The following is a 21,483-nucleotide window of genomic DNA, read 5'->3' on the forward strand; positions in this document are numbered from 1 at the left end:
AAATAGAAGCGGAAGAAGGCCATTCAGCCCTTCGAGCCTGTTCCGTCATTCATCATGATCATGGCTGATTATCAAGTTCAATATCCTGATCCCGCCTTCCCCCCCATATCCCTTGATCCCTTTAACCTTAAGACGTACATCTAATTTCTTCTTGAAATTACATAACGTTTTGGCCTCAACTACTTTCTGTTGTAGTGAATTTCACAGATTCACCACTCTCTGGGTGAAAAAATTTATCCTCACCTCAGCCTAAAAGGTTTACCCCTTATCCTCAAACTATGACCCCTAGTTCTAGACTCCCCCACCACCGGGAACATTCTTTCTGAATCTACCCTGTCTAATCCTGTTAGAATTTTGTAAGTTTCTATGAGATCCCCTCTCACTCTTCTAAACTCCAATGACTAGAATCCTAACGGGCTTAGTCTTTCCTCATATGACAGTCCTGCCAGGAATCAGCCTGGTAAACGTTCGCTGCACTCCCTCCATAGCAAGAACATCCTTCCTCAGAGAAGGGAATCAAAACTGTACACAATACTCCAGGTGTGGCCTCACCAATACCCTATACAATTGCAGTAAAACACCTCTATTATTATACTCAAATCCTCTTGCTATGAAGGCAACATACTATTTGCCTTCTTTACTGCCTGTTGTACCTGCGCGCTTACTTTCAGCGACTGATGCATGAGAACACTAAAGTCTCGCTGAGTATCCACTTTTCTCATTTTACATCCATTCAAATAATAATCTGGGGCGTCATTCTCCGACCCCCCAGCGGGTCGGAGAATGGCCGTTGGCCGCCGTGAATCCCGCCCCCTCCGGTTGCCGAAGTCTCCGGTACCGGATATTCGGCGGGGGCGGGAATCGGGCCGCGCCGGTTGGCGGGCGCCCCCGCTGGATTCTCCGGCCTGGATGAGCGGAAGTCCCGCCGATAAATTGCCTGTCCCACCGGCGTAAATTAGAGTACCTATTTACCGGCGGGACTGGGCGGGCTCCGGGGTCCTGGGGGGGGGTGCGCGGGGCGATCTGACCCGGGAGGTGCCCCCACGGTGGCCTGGCCCGCGATCGGGGCCCACCGATCCGCGGGCAGGCCTGTGCCGTGGGGGCACTCTTTCCCTTCCGCCTCCGCCACGGTCTCCACCATGGCGGAGGCGGAAGAGACTCTCCCGACTGCGCATGCGCGGGAAACTGTCAGCGGCGCTGACACTCCCGCGCATGCGCCACCCCGACATGTAATTTCCGCGCCAGCTGGCGGGGCAACAAAGGCCGTTTCCACCAGCTGGCGGGGCGGAAATCCCTCCGGCGTCGGCCTAGCCCCTCAATGTTGGGGCTCGGCCCCCAAAGATGCGGAGCATTCCGCACCTTTGGGGCGGCACGATGCCCGTCTGATTGGCGCCGTTTTGGGTGCCAGTCGGAGGACATCGCACCGTTTGGGGAGAATTTCGCCTCTGATTTTCTATTTTTGCTACCGAAGCGGATAACCTCACACTTATCCACATTGTATTGCATCTGCCATGCATGTGACCACTCACTCAGCCTGTCCAAATCCCACTGAAGCACCTCTGCATCCTCCTCACAGCACACCCTTCCGCCCAACTTTGTATCATCTGCAAATTTGGAGATAATACATTTAGCTTCCTCGTCCAAATCATTAATGTATAATGTGAACAGTTTGGGTCCGAGTACAGATCCCTGCAGTACCCCATTAGTCACTGCCATCAGAAAAAGTCCCATTTATTTCAACTTTTTGCTTCCTCTCTGCTAACCAACTTTCTGTCCATCACTGATCCCTTTATTTACTCAGCTGCTAAAAAATACTTAGCAGCAAAAAAAATTTTGGCGGGTCCATGTATTCCATTGGGTACAGCCCAACCAAAATTGTTTGTGAATTAAGTACCAAATAAACAATGACAGTAGATGAGTTGGGCAAGATGGTGAAGAGGTAAATCTGGGTGTTATCGGTGTACATGCTGATCCTAACACCGTGTCTCTGAATAGTGTTGCCAAAGTGAAACGTATAACTGACCAAGAAGAGTGGGCTGAGGACCACCTTGTGGGACTCCAAAAGTAACTATGCTGGAATGGAAATGGTATTGATTCCCTGACTTTCATCACATAGGTAACAGTGGAATCAAGAGAGAGCAATCCCATTGAACTGGACAGTGGGGAAGAGGCATGGAGGAGAATAGTGTAAATAGCCATGTTGAATGCTACAGATGAATGAGGACTGGGAGGGATACTGTTCACAGCTACGGGGAATGTAATTTGATTGAATAAACTCGGTTTGTTCTCACTGGAACGACAGAGGTTGAGGGGCGACCTGATAGAGGTCTGCAAAATTATGAGGGGCATAGACAGAGTGGATAGTCAGAGGCTTTTTCCCAGGGTAGAGGGGTCAATTACTAGGTGGCATAGGTTTTTAAGGTGCGAGGGACAAGGTTTAGAGTAGATGTATGAGGCAAGTTTCTTTACACAGAGGGTGGTGGGTGCCTGGAACTCGCTACCGGAGGAGGTGGTGAAAGCAGGGATGATAGTGACGTTTAAGGGACATCTTGACAAATACATGAATAGGATGGGAATACGGACCCCAGAAGTGCAGAAGAGTTTAGTTTAGACGGGCAGCATGGTCGGCAGAGGTGTTGATCTCCAAATTTCTTTCTCTGTCAGTCTGGCCTCAATAAAAGTTGAGACGGATTCGCACGTAAACAGAAGTTATTTATTTAGCTTGCAAGCTTAATCATCTTACAGAAATGTAAGAGACATCCAGCCTCTTTCATTCCAGAAAACGACTGAACTAAAAGACAAAGGAATCTCTGCAAAATCAGTTCAAATGGTATCAAGTTTCACATACTCGACGGACATAGGTCAGCCTAGGTCCCTCCTGACCTGTTCGATCTATTCTGATTGGCTCACTTCCAATCCCTTTCTCTGGCCCCTATCAATGAAGCATCACCCTCATAGACACACCTCTTCCTGCTTTTTCCATGCGGTCTCAAATTCCTTTGTCCCTAACTGCAAAAATCAAAGTGGCTTATTTCTACATTACATTAACTAGTAACTCTAAAGTAACTATTTTATATCACATTCGTCATTCCCTCCTTTTATTCATTCCATGATAACCGAACTATCCAATCTATAGCTACGGTCCCTCATCTAAAAAGATCCGTCGCTGCATTTCCAATTCCTGTCTTAGCCCCCCTTCATCTGCTTCACCCTCATGGATTTTAACAGTTAAATTTTTTTTCTCGGTGATTGGGGCGGTGATCTGATCTAGTGCACCCCGCATTCTACCCATCACACATTTAAGGATGGCCAGGTCCACAAAGATGCAGCCGATAGCTACCACTAGATACATGGCCATATTTATCAACCAGTCCTTCCATCCTCCAAATCCCCAGTTACCCCAAGAGCCAGGATCCTGCATCCCGTCCAAGTGATCCCGTATGCGATCCATAAATTTAGTAATGTTAGCAGTCAAGTCCTGAATCCCCATAATACACTTGCCCTGTACTATGGCGCATACCCCACCCTCACGGGCCAGAAGATAGTCAAGAGCATACCGGTTCTGCATTGCAAACAACCGTAGCTGAGACAACTCCTTAGTTATTGCCCCGAGGGCTCCCAAGGTTTCATTTCCCAAGATGGTAAGGCCGCAAATAAAATAATTCCGATCACTAACAGCCAAGGAACCCCCCACACCTCCCAGTGTCAATACGCTCAGAATGCCCCACCCGGCTGAGTGGCCCCGGTTGGGTGCAAGAACCTGAGGTTTTTTCCAGTTCTCGCAAAATTCAGCAGAGACTGCCCGGCGTGCTAACTGATTATGCAGGTTCCACGCCGAAGGGCAGGGGACTGTGGTAGGGACTAGAGTCCCTATAGCAATTCGGCGGGGAAATGGGGTGACAAAACGTTGGTCGCCGTACCATTAAATAAAAAGTAGTATCCTTGTTCCGTGTGGAGACTAGCATCACAATCAGCATATCGGTTGCGTAAGGACCTCCCAGTAGCCCAGTTTATCCAATTTTGAAATGCCCATTCGGGCCGCCCAGCAATGCGGAAAGCCCTATTCCCGACAGTGATATGAGAGACATTCGCCCAGCCACAAAGGAGCTGGAGGCCAGCGTTCAATGGAACGCAAGTGGTGCTATAACAAACGCATTGGCCAGACGCCTGGGTGATATGGCACCTCCTGTCCGTACAGGTGGGAAACAGACATGTTATATTTGTGTCCACCTCTACCAGCAAACAGCCGTACCCTTCACTGCTGAAGCAATTCTCGTACGACCGGGAATCCCTATTGGGAGTGAAGTGGCTAGGTATGTACGCCCTCCACCGTCGCAGCCTATCGTACTGTGAGTGGGGATTACCCCGAGGAAGGAGAAGGCAAATAGCCGGTGGTGCTGAATCCGGATCGTAAGGAAGAGTGACTTGCTCGGGCAATGGCTCGGAACGCTGACAATGAACCACCGTTTGGGGAGTGCCCCAAAGCGGTGAAACAGAAAATAACCTAGACACCGCTGCGGGGTTTGGGTAGCAGACAACCCGTCCCTGGCCATACAGACGGTGGTAAATCTGGTAGAAGAGATTCATACTACCCGGGTTTTCCTCAGTTTGGCCTTTAATTAACTTAAGTGCATCTCCCGGTAACCTACGTTCTAGCTGTACTTCCCTTCTCACACGCCCCGTCCTCTCTCTAGTCCCTTTCTCTTTCTCATGGTCTCTTCCTACACTCTTCTGACAGCCTGATGTTACCTTTATTGTACCACTTTTAACACATCCAAAATCAAATTTACATGTATTCCAAAAACAAGGCAATGTCCATATAATGTTCCCTTCCCATCGCCGGGACCGGTGCAGCTGCTTCATGACTCCCGCATTCTCCTTAACTTTGATGACCTTCCATGAGTCGATACCATGTCCTCGTATATGGGGGCAGTGAAGAACATCACCTTTGCATAGGTGATGTATCCTTGTAGATTGGTTGGGGCTACACAGATACATAATATTCCCCTTTTCCATGTCCATCGCCAATAACACGCCAAGCGAAGTGAGGCCAAATATCAGACAGACGATGCGTAGCCACTCCATCATGCTCCACACCTGTAAAATAGCACTGGAGAAGGGAGGCAGGTTAGTATCCGACCTTTTACAGTAGTGGAGATGGACTCAATTTACAGTGATGTAGGTGGACCCAAGCACTTCGCCCCTCCAATTTAACTGCTGTGGGGGTGGTAAGGAGAACTTGGAAGGGCCCGTCCCATCGCGGCTCCGACCCCTTCCTAGTCCAATTTTTGACCATTACATAACTACCGGGCTGGACTGAAAGTGAGCTAGGTACTGGGGCAATGGCTGGTGAGCCGCACGGACTGGGCCATGGAGTTCCTTGAGCACTTGCGTAAGGGCTAGAACATAGGTGGTCATTTCTTCAGTCATCTGATGAAACTGAACCCGTCTGGGAACCTGCAGGCTCCAGGGAGTTCTAAGAGGCCTGCCATAGAGAATCTCGGCGGGAGAGAGCCGGGCTGGTCCCGCAGGTGTAACCCGCAGCTGGAAGAGGGCAACGGGGAGCAACTTAAGCCATGTCAGTCCCGTGTCTGCTCTTAATTTAGCCAATTTAGTTTTGAGGGTCTGATTGTGTCTTTCAACCACCCCGGCTGCCTGTGGTCTGTAAGCACAGTGTAACTGCTGGCGTATGCCCAACTGGGAGCAAAACTCCTTGTTAATTTGTCCAATAAAATGAGGCCCATTATCAGAACTTAACTGAGCTGGTATACCGTACCGGGGAATGATTTCCCTCATCAAGACTTTAACCACAGTAGCAGCTTTACTATAGATAGTCGGATACGCCTCAACCCATCTGCTGAACACATCCACAATGACCAAAACATATTTATAACATTGACACCTTTCCAACTCAATGTAATCCATTTGGAGCGTCTCAAAGGGACCACTGGGCAACGGGGTTTGCCCCTTCCCACAAGGGATACCTTTTCCGGTGTTATATTGCTGACAAATCAAACACCGATTACTGATACTTTGGGCCAACCCCTGCATTTTAGGGTGCCACCAAGTGTCCAGCAACAAATCACTAGTCCCCCGAGCCCCACAATGAGTTGCAAAGTGTACACATTCGATGACCCATAAAGCCAGTACATCAGACATACAAGTCTGATGTGCAGGCGTGGTCCATAAAGAGGAAACAGAATCATATGTACAACCTAACCGTTTCCACATTTGTTTATCACTCTCAGGAGCGTCCTCCTGTAACCTTATGACGTCTTGGATGGTTGGCATTGGCTTGTCAGAAGCAGACACATTCATAGTAGATCGTTTAGTCTGACTTAACATTTTAGGCACCATCACTTGCTGAATTTGTGCGGCTGTGCGCGCTGCACAATCTGCTCGTTCATTACCAACGTCAACTGGGGTTGTACCATTCGTGTGGGCAGCGCATTTAATAACGGAAATCTGCGCTGGCAGAAGGAGGGCCTGCAGTAGGTCATTAACTAAACCCCGGTGGGATATTTGACCACACATAATCATGTCAGGTTGTTCTGACGAAATGTCACTCAAATCGCCCCTTATTGTCGTAGTTTCCTGAATCAAGGCTAAACAGTCGTGGCCAGGTGCGTCTTCATGGACAGGGGGACCACTAAGAAAACAGGCTGGATTGATAGTGGTACAGTGTTTAAATGTCAGACGTGGATTGTTCAAAAGGTATATCTCATACCTATTCTGACGAGCTGCGGTAAGATGCTGACCATTCGCCCCATATCCCTGGCATGGTACTGGTCATGGACCTGACGTGTAATATGAGGGCTTACCGAAGCTGACTGTGGCCATAAATGTGGTGATATTGTAACAAAATCGGCTGTACCTTCTTTTCCCGTGACTGTGGCTGTAACCTTGACTGGCCATTCGGTCTCAAGTAATGGCCGGTATTTGTCCTCCAACTCCCTGTTTCGTCCAGTTCTGTCATAGGCCAGGGTAACGTGATGCAGTGATAGTGGCTGTTCAATGTCTAACGTCCACCACTGGGGGGTGATAGAAATATAGCACTGTTGTCTCATCCTCCTCTTCGCTGATCCACCCACCCAAAGTCACTATATTGGAGCTCCTGCTGGTAAACTACCATTTCTGCCGCTTGTTGGGATCGCAGATCATCCTTTTTCATTACATACTCAGTCTTAACCTTTGTAACTGAGCCTCCTTCTTGGCCTACACCCTCCTTCCAGTAAAATCTGACTGCCCTTGCCATCTGGGAAGGGTCGTTCTCTGTCCAATTCATGTTATTACATTTCACAGCAGTAACCACAGAAGGTGGTAGGCAATGCATTAACATAGCACAGTATTGAGGGGAATTCTGACCATTTTGATACAGCAAATCGCCTGACTGCCCCCGGTAGATTTCATTAAAACGCCCCAGACATTCCTATGGCTCATCAATCTTCCTAGGTTTTAGGTCTAAGATAACAGAAAGATTTATGGGCCTTTGAAATGTGCTATTCAACGCATTCAAGATCTGTGTCCTTCTTTTCTCTATTTGCTCTCTTTTTTTTTACTTAAAAATGTTTGAAAATTCAAATTGAATTACTGCAACTTGCAAGCTTAGCTCTGATCTCAACTCAGAACTAAATTTACAATTTGCTTAACACAAACTTGTATAACATTTACAACTTAATTATTTCTTTATCTTAACAATTTTTCTTTTAACAAGTTTTTTTCTGTTACATACACATAAGTATTAGCAAAATCAATTATCATCTCCAGATTGACACTTTTTAAAATGGTGTCCATGATCTTCTTTAAGTTTCTATTAATCTCCAGATAAAATGAGATAAACCTTATTTCAAGTAAGTGAAATTTAAGATTCTGGCAATTTCAATCAATTGCTTTCGAAAATAATAACTTTTATCAAAGAGATGGAGAAACCCACTGGTTTCCTTTAATTAATTCAAAACGTAACTTTGCTGGTGTTCACTGACTCAAAGGAAAGGTATCCGATTACACTGCAGACTGTTATCTCAAGGCCTGAGTGAGAAGCACTGTCTGTTTTCAACTCCGCCTGCTGCTGTTAACCCTTTGAGAGACTTCTGCTTCAACCTCACAATCTCAACTAGACCTCGGAACTTTACAGTCCAAGGAGACAATTTTAGCTTAATCAACTATATATTTAAAACACTCACACATAGAGTTGAACCATCTTCAGATTTAAAAACAGTTATACTGGACTGAACCCCCATCTATTGAAGTCCCATCAGCCCCTGAACCCATATAATAGACTGAACCTTTATTATTTAAAGTCCCATCAGCCTCTGAACCCTGATAATAGACTGAACCTTTATTATTTAAGTCACATCAGCCTCTGAACCCCGATAATAGACTGAACCTTTATTATTTAAGTCACATCAGCCTCTGAACCCTAATAATAGACTGAACCTTTATTATTTAAAGTCCCATCAGCCCAAAACCCTAACCCAAGCCGAAACAACAATATGAAATCCCATCAATTAAAGTGCTAATCCCCAGACTGACCTGTGATTTCGTCGAGGCGGTCTTTCTGTGCCAACCGCGAGTGACCAGACTAATCAGACGATAAGAAGAGGGGAACAATCAATGCTGGTCGTTTTCCATTTCTACATTGAGGGCCCTTTGTTCCCGTCCTCCTGTTCATAATCAGTCTAATTCTGATTTCGCAGTTGGATCAGGATCGCCCAGAGAAATCCCGGTTTTCGGCACCAAATGTTGATCTCCAAATTTCTTTCTCTGTCAGTCTGGCCTCAATAAAAGTTGAGACGGATTCGCACGTAAACAGAAGTTATTTATTTAGCTTGCAAGCTTAATCATCTTACAGAAATGTAAGAGACATCCAGCCTCTTTCATTCCAGAAAACGACTGAACTAAAAGACAAAGGAATCTCTGCAAAATCAGTTCAAATGGTATCAAGTTTCACATACTCGACGGACATAGGTCAGCCTAGGTCCCTCCTGACCTGTTCGATCTATTCTGATTGGCTCACTTCCAATCCCTTTCTCTGGCCCCTATCAATGAAGCATCACCCTCATAGACACACCTCTTCCTGCTTTTTCCATGCGGTCTCAAATTCCTTTGTCCCTAACTGCAAAAATCAAAGTGGCTTATTTCTACATTACATTAACTAGTAACTCTAAAGTAACTATTTTATATCACATTCGTCAGAGGCTTGGAGGGCCAACGGGCCTGTTCCTGTGCTATACTTTTCTTTGTTCTTTGTTCTTTGTACTTGGGTTAACCAGCTGCCAAAGGCATGCAAAGGTGGCTTGAGAGAATTGTCCTCTCTGTGAACATACTCCTTACTATACCTGGCTGTGGTGGCATTGCAGGGACAAATTTATATCTCATCACTCTGTGATCAGGATATTGGAGATATGCTTCAAGTTACAGGAATCTTTAACATCAACTCTAATAATAATAATTTTTTTACTGTCACAAGTAGGCTGACATTAACACTGCAATGAAGTTACTGTGAAAAGCCCCTAGTCGCCACATTCCGGCGCCTGTTCGGGTACACGAGGGAGAATTCAGAATTCTCAGCTGGTACGGGAATTGAACCCTCGCTGCTGGCCTTGTTCTGCGTCACAAACCAGCTATCTAGCCCACTGAGCTAAACCCTGGTTAAACAGATGTTTTGTTTTGTTTAATGAGGATTGATTAGAATCTTATAGTTATTACCTACTCTATGCAGGAGCCTTGTGTTTGATTGATTTTTTTTTGTCTTTTTTGAAAGTATTAATTCCTGTTGGGTAATTGTTCCTGCCAGCTCCACCCAATTTGTCAGTCATGTTATAGTTCAGACAAAGAATGTCAGCAGACCGGCTAATCACTGTCAACCTTGGTCCTATCTGTATTGTCCAACAGGAGCTCTGGATAATGATTTAAGAACCACTTTCAGAGTTGCTTTTTCCTTTCTCTAACCTAGGCACTGTGCCTATTGCTTCTCCACAGTACATGGGTTAGCTCTGTGTAGATCAAGGCACTTCCTAACCATGTGGTTTCACACCGTAGCAAGCAGCTTATACAGAAACTGAGTTCTTCCCACTTCACACTTGGGGTGGCACAGTGACACAGTGGTTAGCACTGCTGCACCACAACGCCAGGGACTCTGGTTCAATTCCCACCTTGCATGACTCTGTGTGGAGTTTGCACTTTCTCCCCATGTCTGCGTGGGTTTCCTCCGGGGGCTCCGGTTTCCTCCCACAGTCCAAAGATGTGCAAGTTAGGAGGATTGGACATGCTAAATTGCCCCTTATGGTGAAGTAACGGGGTGGGCTTTGGGCCTCGGTAGGGTGGTCTTTCAAAGGGTCGGTGCAGACCTGGGCCAAATGGCCTCTTTCTGTACTGTAGGGATTCTATGATACATAAATTTTAACATCACTTCTGATCCAATTCCAATAGAATCCCTGGTGGAAATATCAGAGCCAGCTTTAGTTTTCTGGGCTTTATAATCCAACTTTTCACAAACAACTGAAAATCTTGAAACAAAAATGTGAATCAGCAAGGAACTTTTTTCTATTGCACTTGTCAGTGGCAGTATTTGCTATCAGAAGTCCTTGCTCTCTTAAAGCAACCTTTCACCAGCCCTCCTAGTCTTTTATTTTAATGTTTCATCTGCTTGAGAAGTTCAAATCTATATTAAGTTATTTTTTGGCAAGATAAAATAAAATCAATTCTGTCAAGACTCCCTTGAAGCAAATGTACAAGAGATTTCAGATTGCGAATGTTTTTTAGCACCTTATATTATTAGACAGCAGCTGTGGCTTAACTCTTTCCCAAGCCATGGTATTTAATAGTGTCTCTGTTCCAGTTGAAAGCTTGAGGTTTCCAGGAGAGAGTGGGTCAAATTTACAGAACCCTTATGCTCAATCGATCTGTCGTTCAGTATTATTCATATTTGTCAGTTTTTAAGCATGGACTATGACTGACCTAGCCCTAAAAGTAATTGATATTGCTGGATAAGAGGCAGGGCAAATTATTTTGAAATCAATATCCATACTTTTTACACAAGCATTGATGCAGATTACAGGGCCCTATCCCTTGGGACATGTGCCCAAATCGACCGAAATTGGGGGAAGCAACCTCCCAACATTGTCTGTAAGTGATGTGTGCTTCAAGTGTGTTTTCATTTTCCTGCATCAAATGATCTGCACTTGAAATTGCTGCTAACCTTTTCAAAGATGTTCCCAGGCTAGGTGTTGGGATAAAAATGCAAATAGCATGACTTCACAGTCCTGCATATTGTGTGTTCATTTTCTTTGTAATATATTCCTTTCTGGAGTTAAATAACTTTCTGGCTTTGAGAATTATTATCCTTTTATATGTAGATTGATTTAAAAATTGGAGTCCTGCAGCAAATTACCATTGCTCACGAAACGGGTTAATGGAGGCAGTGGCGTAGTGGTAATGTCACTGGATTAGTAATTCTGAGACCCCGTCTAGTGCCCTGGAGACAACGAGTAACCTTTCAATTACATTCATAAATCTGGGATGAATAAAAAATGGCAGCAATGTCTATATCCCATGAAAGAATAAATAAAAAAATGCAGGGCGCAATCTTCCGGCCACGCTGCGCCGGAAAAACATCTCGCCGCGGCACTGCGTGGCCAGTGAAAGCTATGTTAGAGCGAGACAGGAAGTCTTACTCTAATGTTCAGATTCCCAAGGTACCTGAGGCTTTGGAATTCAATCTCTTCATCTCGAGGACCTTGGGCGAGCGCCTTTTGGTACTGGTCCCCAAAAACAGTGACCAGATGGAACGGCACTCACAGGCCCCCAGCTGCATGCCGTTTGCCACCTAGGTGCCCTGGCACTGGCAAGGTTAGCCTGGCACCCAGGTGGCACTGTCAAGGAGCCAAGGTGGCATTGCCAGCTGGCAGGGCACTGTCACGATGCCAGATTGGCACTTCCAAGATGCCTAGCTGGCATATTTTGCATGTGCGCGATTCGGCTGGGGTTGCCCACCATGTTGACGGGTGTGGTGGACCCCCCCATATTGTGTTCGGGCTAGGGGGAAGTCAGGGATTTTTTTTTTTTTTGTGGGCCTGACCCGATCTCTCGCTACAATTGGGAGTTCCGGTGAGTGAAGCTCCCCGTTGTAAAAAACGGGGCTATGTGTGGCCTCGGGCGCGCGTTCCCGGGTTAGGCCCCTTATTCAACACGGGTAGCGTTGAATAGCCACATTTTTCTTGGCACCTGCTCACTAGGGGACTTTGATCCCTTTTGGGAAGATCGCACCCACAGTTTTTTAGACAATGGTAATTTATAATAGTCTTTAGTATATTCTTTACAAAGCATTGATGTTGGTTTTGAAGGGATTGTTCTTGTTAGCTGTATAATTTACATTCAATACATTTATATTATATATTTTATGTATATATTTATATTTTACAGAAGTACAATTTATATAACATTATTCAGCTGATCTTCCTACACCAGTTACCACCATTGAGAGGAGCTAGTAGATACGTATACTACATCATAAAATGCCTGAGCTTTCACACTATCAAATGAAATATCGACAGTGTGGTAGAAATAAGTAAGTTCCCAATTAAATTTCATTGTGTGTTCAGCACCTCCTCCCTCTCCCATCCACCTCCTCTGCAACACCTCCACCTCCTTCTCTCCATCTCCTCCCCCCTCCACCACCCCCGCCTCCACCTCCCCCCTCCACCTCCCAGTCCACCTCCTCACTCCACATTCCCCCTCATCCTCCCCCTCCCCCTCCCCCTCATCCTCCCCCTCATCCTCCCCCTCCCCCTCATCCTCCCCCTCCACTTCCTCCTCCCCCTCCGCCTCCCACTCTCCCATCCACCTTCTCTGCAACGCCTCCACCTCCTTCTCTCCATCTCCCTCCCTCCACCTTCCCCTCCACCTCCTCCTCTCGCTCCCACTCCTCTCCACCTCCCCCTCCTCCACCTCCCCCTCCTCCACCTCCCCCTCCTCCACCTCCCCCTCCACCTCCTCTGCAACACTTCCGTCTCCTTCTCTCCATCTCCTCCCCCCTCCACCTCCACCCCCTCCCCCTTCCTCCTCCACCCCCTCCCCCCTCCACCCCCTCCCCCCTCCACCTCCACCCCCCCTCCACCTCCACCTCCTCCCCCTCCACCTCCTCCCCCTCCACCTCCTCCCCCCCTCCACCTCCTCCCCCCTCCACCTCCTCCCCCCTCCACCTCCTCCCCCCTCCACCTCCTCCACCCCCCTCCACCTCCACCCCCTCCCCCCTCCACCTCCACCCCCCTCCCCCCTCCACCTCCACCCCCCTCCCCCCTCCACCTCCACCCCCACCCCCTCCACGCCCTCCACGCCCACCACTTCACGCCCTCCACGCCCTCCCCCCTCCACGCCCTCCCCCTCCACGCCCTCCCCCTCCACGCCTCCCCCTCCACGCCCTCCCCCTCCCCCTCCACGCCCTCCCCCTCCACGCCCTCCCCCTCCATGCCCTCCCCCTCCATGCCCTCCCCCTCCTCCCCCTCCACCCCCCTCCACCCCCTCCACCTCCACCCCCTCCCCCCTCCACCTCCACCCCCTCCCCCCTCCACCTCCACCCTCCACCCCTTCCCCCCTCCACCTCCACCTCCACCCCCTCCACCTCCACCCCCTCCACCTCCACCCCCTCCACCTCCACCCCCTCCACCTCCACCTCCACCCCCTCCACCTCCACCCCCTACACCTCCACCCCCCCTCCACCTCCACCCCCTCCACCTCCACCCCCTCCACCTCCACCCCCTCCACCTCCACCCCCTCCACCTCACCACCTCCACCCCCTCCACCCCCCCTCCACTCCCACCCCCTCCACCCCCTCCAACCCTACCCCCACCACCACCACCCCCACCCCCTCCACGCCCTCCCCCTCCATGCCCTCCCCTCCATGCCCTCCCCCTCCATGCCCTCCCCCTCCATGCCCTCCCCCTCCATGCCCCTCCCCCTCCATGCCCTCCCCCTCCATGCCCTCCCCCTCCATGCCCTCCCCCTCCTCCTCCCCCTCCACCCTCTCCCCCTCCACCTCCTCCTCCCTCTCCCCCCTCCACCTCCTCCTCCCTCTCCCCCTCCACCTCCTCCCTCCCTCTCCCCCTCCACCTCCTCCTCCCTCTCCCCCTCCACCTCCTCCTCCCTCTCCCCCCCTCCACCTCTCTCCTCCCCCTCCACCTCCTCCCTCCCCTCTCCCCTCCACCTCCTCCTCCCCACTCCCCCTCCCCACCTCCTCCCCCTCCACCTCCCACTCACCTCCTCCTCCCTCTCCCCCTCCACCTCCTCCTCCCCCTCCACCTCCTCCTCCCCTCCCCCCTCCCCCCTCCCCCCCCCTCCTCCCTCCCCCCCCCTCCTCCCTCTCCCCCCCCCTCCTCCCCCCTCCCCCTCCCCCCCTCCTCCCCCCCTCCTCCTCCCCCCTCCACCCCCCCTCCCTCCCCTCCCCCCCTCCTCCCCCCCTCCTCCCCCCTCCCCCTCCCCCTCCTCCCCTCCTCCCCTCCTCCCCCATCCCCCTCCCCCTCCTCCCCTCCTCCCCCCTCCCCCCCTCCCCCTCCCCCTCCCCCTCCCCCCTCCCCCTCCCCCCTCCCCCTCCCCCCTCCCCCTCCCCCTCCCCCCTCCCCCTCCCCCCTCCCCCTCCCCTCCCCCTCCCCCTCCCCCCCCTCCCCCTCCCCTCACCCCCTCCACCTCCCCTCCACCTCCCCCTCCCTCCACCCCACCCCCCCTCCCCCTCCCACCTCCACCCCCCTCCTCCCCCTCCACCTCCACCCCCCCTCCTCCCCCCCCTCCACCTCCACCCCCTCCTCCCCCTCCACCCCCCTCCTCCCCCTCCCACCCCCTCCTCCCCCTCCCACCCCCTCCTCCCCCTCCACCCCCCTCCTCCCCCTCCACCTCCACCCCCTCCTCCCCCTCCACCTCCCTCCCCCCTCCACCCCACCCCTCCCCCTCCACCCCCTCCTCCCCCTCCACCCCTCCACCCCCTCCACCTCCACCCCCTCCCCTCACCCCCCTCCCACCTCCCCTCACCCCCTCCCACCTCCACCCCCCCCCCTCCCCACCTCCCACCCCCACCACCCTCCACCCCACCCCCTCCCACCTCCACCCCCCTCCACCCCTCCCCACCCCCCTCCCACCTCCACCCCTCCCCCTCCTCCCCCCTCCACCTCCACCCCCTCCCCCTCTCCCCTCCACCTCCACCCTCCCCCACCCCCTCCCCCTCCTCCCCACCCCTCTCCCCCCTCCTCCCCTCTCCCCCTCCCCCTCCCCCCCCTCCCCCTCCCCCTCCCCCCCTCCCCCCCCCTCCCCCTCCCCCCCTCCCCACCCCACTCCCCCTCCCCACCCCCTCCCCCTCCCCCTCCCCCTCCCCCACCCCTCCCCCTCCCCCTCCCCCACCCCCTCACCCCTCCCCCCCCACCCCCCTCCCCCTCCACTCCCCCCCTCACCCCCCCTCCTCCCCCCCTCCCCCTCCCACCCTCCCCCACCCCTCCCCCCACCTCCCCATCCCCTCCACCTCCCCCCCTCCCCCCACCCACCCCCACCTCCACCTCCCACCTCCCCCACCCACCCCTCCACCCTCCCCTCCACCCCCCTCCCACCTCCCCACCCCTCCACCCCCCCTCCACCTCCCCCCCCACCCCCTCCACCCTCCACCTCCCCCTCCCACCCCTCCACCCCTCCCCCTCCACCCCCTCCACCCCCCTCCCCCCCTCCACCTCCCCCCCACCCCCCACCCCACCCCCCCTCCCCCTCCACCCCCACCCCACCCCCCACCCCACCCTCCCCCTCCACCCCCCCTCCACCCCCCCCCACCCCCCTCCACCACCACCCCCTCCACCCCCTCCACCTCACCCCCTCCACCACCACCCCTCCACCCCCCACCCCCTCCACCTCCCCCTCCACCCCCCCACCCACCCCCACCCCCCTCCACCCCCTCCACCCCCCCTCCACCACCCCCTCCACCCCCCTCCACCTCCCCACCACCCCCTCCACCTCCCCCTCCACCCCCCACCCCCCTCCACCCCCCCTCCACCCCCCCCCACCCTCCACCCCCCTCCACCCCCCCCTCCACCCCTCCACCCCCTCCACCCCCCCTCCACCCCACCCACCTCCACCCCACCCCACCACCTCCACCTCCACCCCCCTCCACCTCCCCCTCCACCCTCCACCCCCCACCTCCCCCACCTCCCCCTCCCCCCTCCCCTCCCACCCACCCCTCCACCCCTCCCCCCCTCCCCCCCCACCTCCCCCTCCCCCACCCCCTCCACCCCCTCCCCCTCCACCCCCTCCACCCCCCTCCCCCACCCCTCCCCCCCCCCCCTCCTCCCCCTCCCCCTCCCCCCCTCCCCCCCCCCCCACCTCCCCCTCCCCACCCCCCTCCTCCCCCCCCTCCACCCCCCCCACCCCCTCCCCCTCCCCCTCCCCACCTCCCCCTCCCCCACCCACCCCCCCCCTCCTCCCCCTCCCCCCACCCCCCTCCCCCTCCTCCCCCCCCTCCCCCCCCCCTCCTCCCACCCCTCCCCCCTCCCCACCCCTCCCCTCCCCCTCCCCCTCCTCCCCCTCCCCCCTCCCCTCCCCCTCCCCCTCACCCCCCTCCCCCCCCCACCTCCCCCTCCCCCTCCCCCTCCCCCCCTCCCCTCCCCCTCCCCCACCCTCCCCCCTCCCCTCCTCCCCCTCCCCCTCCTCCCCCTCCCCCCCTCCCCCTCCCCCTCCCCCCCTCCCCCTCCTCCCCCTCCCCCTCCTCCCCTCCTCCCCCTCCTCCCCTCCCCCTCCTCCCCTCCCCTCCCCCTCCTCCCCCCCACCCCCTCCCCCTCCCCCTCCACCCCCCACCCACCCTCCCCTCCCCCCCCCCTCCTCCCCCTCCCCCTCCCCCTCCCCCTCCCCCTCCCCCCTCCTCCCCCTCCCCCCTCCTCCCCCCCACCTCCACCCCCTCCCCCCCCCTCCCCCCCTCCTCCCCCTCCCCCCTCCTCCCCCCCTCCTCCCCCCTCCCCCTCCCCCTCCCCCTCCACCCCCTCCCCTCCTCCCCTCCCCCCTCCCCCCTCCCCCCTCCCCCTCCTCCCCCTCCCTCCTCCCCCCTCCCCCCTCCCCTCCCCCCTCCTCCCCCTCCCCCTCCCCCTCCCCCTCCTCCCCTCCCCCTCCTCCCCCTCCCCTCCTCCCCCTCCCCCTCCTCCCCCCTCCCCCTCCCCCTCTCCCCCTCCCCCTCCCTCCCCCTCCCCCTCCCCCCCCTCCCCCTCCCCCTCCCCCTCCCCTCCCCCTCCTCCCCCTCCTCCCCCTCCCCCTCCTCACCCCTCCTCCCCCTCCCTCCCCTCCCCCTCCTCCCCCTCCCCCTCCCCTCCTCCCCCTCCTCCCCCTCCCCCTCCTCCCCCTCCCCCTCCCCCTCCCTCCCCTCCCCCTCCCCCTCCTCCCCCTCCCCCTCCTCCCCCTCCCCCTCCCCCCTCCCCCTCCCCCACTCCCCCTCCCCCCTCCTCCCCCTCCCCCCTCCCCCTCCCCCCCCTCCCCCTCCTCCCCCTCCCCCCCCTCCCCCCTCTCCCCCCTCCCCCTCCTCCCCCCTCCCCCTCCTCCCCCTCCTCCCCCTCCCCCTCCTCCTCCCCTCCCCCTCCTCCTCCCCCTCCCCCTCCCCTCCTCCCCTCCTCCTCCCCCTCCCCCTCCTCCTCCCTCCTCCTCCTCCACCTCCTCCATCTCCTCCCCCTTCACCTGCACTTCCTCCTCCTTCACCTCCACCTCCTCCTTAACTCCACCTCCTCCTCCTTCACCACCTCCTCCTCCCCTCTACCTCCACCTCCCCCCTCCAACTCCCCCTCTACCTCCTCCTCCCCCTCTCCCTCTACCTTCTCCTCCCCGTCCTACCTCCTCCTCCCCCGTCTACCTCCTCCTCCCCCCTACCTCATCCTCCCCCCTACCTCATCCTCCCCCCTCCACCTCCTCCCCCCCTCCACCTCCTCCCCCCCTCCACCTCCTCCTCCCCCTCTACCTCCTCCTCCCCCCTCTACCACCTCCTCCCCCCTTCACCTCCCCCCTCCTCCTCCCCCCTCCACCTCCACCTCCTCCTCCCCCCTCCTCCTCCCCCTCCACCTCCCACCTCCTCCTCCCACCTCCTCCTCCCCCCTCCACCTCCCACCTCCTCCTCCCCCCTCCTCCTCCCCCCTCCCTCCTCCCCCCTCCTCCTCCCCCTCCTCCTCCCCCTTCCACCTCCCACCTCCTCCTCCCCCCTCCACCTCCCCCTCCCCCTCCACCCCCTCCTCCCTCCCCCTCCACCTCCTCCCCCCCCTCCTCCCCCTCCACCTCCTCCTCCCCCTCCACCTCCTCCTCCCCCTCACCTCCTCCTCCCCTCCACCTCCTCCTCCCCCTCCACCTCCTCCTCCCTCTCCACCTCCTCCTCCCCCTCCTCCTCCCCCTCCTCCTCCCCCTCCTCCTCCCCCTCCACCTCCTCCTCCCCCTCCACCTCCTCCTCCCCCTCCACCTCCTCTTCCCCCCTCCACCTCCTCTTCCCCCTCCACCTCCTCTTCCTCCCTCCACCTCCTCCTTCCTCCCTCCACCTCCTCTTCCCCCTCCTTCACCTCCACCTCCTCCTCCTTCACCTCCACTCCCTCCTCCCCCTCCACACCTCCTCCTCCCCTCCACCTCCCCCCCTCTCCACCTCCCCCCCCTCACCACCTCCCCCCCCCTCTCCACCTCCCCCCCTCTCCACCTTCCCCCCCCCCTCTCCACCTCCCCCCCCTCTCCACCTTCCCCCCCCCCTCTCACCACCTCCCCCCCCTCTCCACCTCCCCCCTCTCCACCACCCCGCCCCTCACCACCTCCCCCCTCCTCCCCCACCCCCCTCCCCACCCTCCCTCCCCCACCCCCCCACCCCCCACCCCTCCCTCCACCCCCCTCCCTCCACCCCCCTCCCCCCACCCCCCTCCCTCCCACCCCCCACCCTCCACCCCCTCCCTCCCCCTCCCTCCCCTCCCTCCCTCCCCCTCCCTCCCTCCCCCCCCCTCCCTCCCCCCCTCCCTCCCCACCCCTCCCCCCCCCTCCCTCCCTCCCTCCCCCCCCCTCTCCACCTCCCTCCCTCCCCCCACCCCTCCCCCCTCCTCCCCCCCTCCCACCCCCCCCCCTCCCCCTCCCACCCACCTCCTCCACCCCCCTCCCCCCCACCCCCCTCCCTCCACCCCCCTCCCCTCCACCCCTCCCTCCCCTCCCTCCACCTCCCTCCCCCTCCCTCCCTCCCCCCCTCCCCCCCTCCTCCCCCCCTCCCTCCCCCCCCTCCCTCCCTCCCTCCCCCACCCCTCCCTCCCTCCCTCCACCTCCCTCCCCCCCCTCCCTCCCTCCCTCCCCCCCTCCCTCCTCCCTCCCTCCCCCCTCCCTCCCTCCCTCCCTCCCCCCACCTCCCTCACCTCCCTCCCACCCCCCCTCCTCCCCTCCCCCCCTCCCTCCCTCCCCCCCCTCCCCCCCTCCCCTCCCTCCCCCTCCCCCTCCCTCCCACCCCCCCTCCCTCCTCCTCCCTCCCCTCCCCCTCCCTCCCCCCTCCCCCTCCCTCCCCCCTCCCCCCCTCCACCTCCCCCCACCCCTCCCTCCCTCCCCCCTCCCTCCCCCTCCCTCCCCTCCCTCCCTCCCCCTCCCTCCCCCTCCCTCCCTCCCCCTCCTCCCCCTCCCTCCCCCTCCCCCCTCCCCTCCTCCCTCCCCTCCCTCCCCCTCCCACCTCCCCCTCCCCTCCCCCTCCCTCCTCCCCCCTCCTCCCCTCCCCTCCTCCCCCCTCCCTCCCCCTCCCTCCCCCCCTCCCTCCCCCTCCCTCCTCCCCCCTCCCTCCCCCTCCCTCCTCCCCCTCCCTCCCCCTCCCTCCTCCCCCTCCCCTCACCCTCCCTCCTCCCACCCCCTCCCCCCCCCTCCCCCCCCTCCCTCCTCCCCCCTCCCCCCCCTCCCTCCTCCCCCTCCCTCCCCCTCCCTCCCTCCCCCTCCTCCCCCTCCCTCCCCCTCCCTCCCCTCCCTCCCCCTCCCTCCCCTCCCCCTCCCCCTCCCTCCCCTCCCCCTCCCTCCCCCCCTCCCTCCCCCCCCCTCCCTCCCCCTCCCCCTCCCTCCCCTCCCCCCTCCCTCCCCCTCCTCCCCCTCCCCCTCCCTCCCTCCTCCCCTCCCTCCCCTCCCCCTCCCCCCCTCCCCCTCCCCTCCCTCCCCACCCCCCTCCCTCCCCCCTCCCTCCCCCATCCCTCCCCCTCCCTCCCCCTCCCTCCCCCCCCTCCCTCCCCCCTCCCCCTCCCTCCCCCTCCCTCCCTCCCCCTCCCTCCCCTCTCCCTCCCTCCCCCTCCCCCCTCCCTCCCCCCTCCCCCTCCCTCCCCCTCCCTCCCTCCCCCTCCCTCCCTCCCCCCTCCCTCCCTCCCTCCCCCTCCCTCCCCCCCTCCTTCCCCCCCTCCCTCCCCCTCCTTCCCCCCCTCCCTCCCCCCTCCTTCCCCCCCTCCCTCCCCCTCCCTTCCCCCTCCCTCCCTCCCCCTCCTTCCCCCCCCCTCCCTCCCTCCCCCTCCCTCCCTCCCTCCCCCTCCCTCCCCCCCTCCCCCTCCCTCCCCCCTCCTTCCCCCCCTCCCTCCCCCTCCTTCCCCCCCCTCCCTCCCCCCTCCCTTCCCCCCCTCCCTCCCCTCCTTCCCCCTCCCTCCCTCCCCCTCCTTCCCCCTCCCTCCCTCCCCCTCCTTCCCCCTCCCTCCCTCCCCCTCCCTCCCCCTCCCTCCCCCCTCCCTCCCCCTCCCTCCCCCTCCTTCCCCCTCCCTCCCTCCCCTTCCCCCTCCCCTCCCCCTCCTTCCCCTCCCTCCCCCTCCCTCCCCCTCCCTCCCCCTCCTTCCCCCTCCCTCCCTCCCCTTCCCCCTCCCTCCCCCTCCTTCCCCCTCCCCTCCCCCTCCTTCCCCCTCCCTCCCCCTCCCTCCCCCTCCCTCCCCCTCCCTCCCCCTCCCTCCCCCTCCCCCTCCCTCTCCCCCTCCCCCCCTCCCCCCTTCCCTCCCCCCTCCCCCTTCCCTCTCCCTCTCCCTCTCCCTCCCCCTCCCTCGCCCTCTCCCTCTACCCTCTTCCTCCCCCTCCTCTCCCCCTCCCCCTCCCCCCTCCCCCTCCCCTCCCCCCTCCCTCCTCCCCCTCCCCCCCCTCCCTCCCCTCCCCTCCCCCCCCTCCCCCTCCCCCCTCCCCTCCCCCTCCCCCTCCCTCCCCCTCCCCTCCCCCCCTCCCTCCCTCCCCTCCCCTCCCCCCCCCCTCCCCCCCCCCCTCCCCCCCCCCTCCCCCTCCCCCTCCCCTCCCCCTCCCCCTCCCCCCTCCCCTCCCCCCCTCCCCCTCCCCCCTCCCCCTCCCTCCCCTCCCCCTCCCTCCTCCCTCCCCTCCCCCCCTCCCTCCCCCTCCCCCCTCCCTCCCCCTCCCTCCCCCTCCCCCCCCTCCCCCTCCCCTCCCCCTCCCCCCCCCTCCCCCTCCCTCCCCCTCCCCCCTCCCTCCCCCTCCCTTGCCCCTCCCCCTCCCTCCCCCCTCCCTCCCCCCCCTCCCTCC

At 58.7% G+C, this 21,483-nt stretch overlaps 1 protein-coding gene across 3 annotated transcripts in view; it reads left to right on the forward strand.

The window, feature by feature from the left end:
• The window catches only part of acbd6 (acyl-CoA binding domain containing 6), a 404,556-nt gene that overhangs the window by 288,572 nt on the left and 94,501 nt on the right, over window positions 1–21,483 (forward strand). The window contains exon 7 of one of the 3 annotated variants that reach the window (XR_011948241.1): window positions 12,424–12,568. The exons of the other annotated variants lie outside the window; for them this stretch is intronic. The gene's annotated coding sequence lies outside the window, so the exon portion shown is untranslated. The remainder of the gene's footprint in view (window positions 1–12,423; window positions 12,569–21,483) is intronic. 3 annotated transcript variants of the gene reach the window in all.

This window comes from Scyliorhinus torazame, chromosome 7 (genome assembly GCF_047496885.1).
Source record: "Scyliorhinus torazame isolate Kashiwa2021f chromosome 7, sScyTor2.1, whole genome shotgun sequence".
Taxonomy (NCBI): domain Eukaryota; kingdom Metazoa; phylum Chordata; class Chondrichthyes; order Carcharhiniformes; family Scyliorhinidae; genus Scyliorhinus; species Scyliorhinus torazame.